General features: G+C 45.5%; 1 pseudogene; it reads left to right on the forward strand.

Annotated features, from left to right (window-relative positions):
- The first annotated feature begins 1,119 nt into the window (after positions 1–1,119).
- Positions 1,120–1,392, forward strand: LOC114635276 (annotated as a pseudogene).
- Positions 1,393–1,421: the final 29 nt, after the last annotated feature.

Raw genomic sequence — 1,421 nt, forward strand, 5'->3', positions numbered from 1 at the left:
ATGTCTAAGGAGCCCAGGATCTAAGGACAGTATGAATTGAGAAAACGTTTTCTGCTCCAGGAACACTGACACAAGGCTGCCATGGCAAACAGGCCCATTAACAGAAAGCAGGGGAATTCTCAACCCCTTCCCCCACATTAGTTTAACAAATTATTTTTCATATTCATTTTAATTGTTTTATTTGAGAATTTCATACCATATATATTTTGAGCATATTCTTTCCCTTTTCCCAGATCCTTCCCAATTCCTTTCCACCCAACTTCATGTTCTTTCTCCTTTGCACTCAATTTATAAACTCTGCCTGAGAAATTCTGGAAATCCTGTTGGGCAATCTATCAAGTTTTCACTAGGAAGGTCAGGATGTCTGCCCAAAGGGGAGTGTCTTAGTTAGAGTTTTACAGCTGTGAAGAGACATCATGACCACGGCAACTCTTATAAAGGAAAACACTTCATTGGGGGCTGGCTTACAATTTCAGAGGTTTAGTCCATAGTCCATATCATCATGGTGGGGAGCATGGTGTCTTACAGGTTGACATGGCGCTGAAGAGGTAACTGAGATCGCTACATCTGGATTGACTGGAGAGAGACTGTGCCTGGCTTGGTATTTGAAACACCAAAGCCTACCCCTAGTGACATTACTTCCTCCAACAAGGCCACACCTATTCCAATGAGGCCACACCTCCTAATAGTGCTACTCCCTATGCACCTCTGGAGGCCCTTTTTATTCAAACCATTACAGGGACATATGCCAGCATCACTGATGGCCACAGGGGGCGCTGTCAGACTTCTTCAACCAGATGCTTCACTCTAGACATAAGCTGAGCCCTGAACTACATAGACCAGCACACAGGAAAAGTGAACCCCCAACAGGAGCCATGCCTTGGCCACAGCAGGTGGGAACTGACCAGAAGCACTTCACAGAAGCCAATTGAACAACAGCCCTTGGACAATCTGGATGTGAAACCTCCTGATTGGACATTAAATCACGGGAAAGAGATTTTGATGGACAAAATCAGCCAGCCCTTAGAGGTCTTTAAAAGAAATACAGTGGGGGAAGGGAGTTAAATCCGAGGCAATCCGCAGCCGGGGTGAGGACACCAGACCCGAACGCCAGTCATCATGCCTCGTAAAATTGAGGAAATTGAGGACTTTCTGCTCACAGCCCGGCGAAAGGATGCCAAATCCGTCAAGATCAAGAAGAACAAGGATAACATGAAGTTCAAGGTCTGCTGCAGCAGGTACCTGTACACCCTGGTCATCACAGACAAGGAGAAGGCCGAGAAGCTGAAGCAGTCCCTACCCCCAGGTTTGGCAGTGAAGGAGCTGAAATGAACCAGACCTCTGCATATGACTATTAAAAACCCTGAAAAGCCAAAAAAAAAAAAAAAAAAAGAATATACATTCTACTCAGCAGCACATGG

Source organism: Grammomys surdaster, unplaced genomic scaffold (genome assembly GCF_004785775.1).
Source record: "Grammomys surdaster isolate TR1022 unplaced genomic scaffold, NIH_TR_1.0 80721, whole genome shotgun sequence".
Lineage (NCBI taxonomy): Eukaryota > Metazoa > Chordata > Mammalia > Rodentia > Muridae > Grammomys > Grammomys surdaster.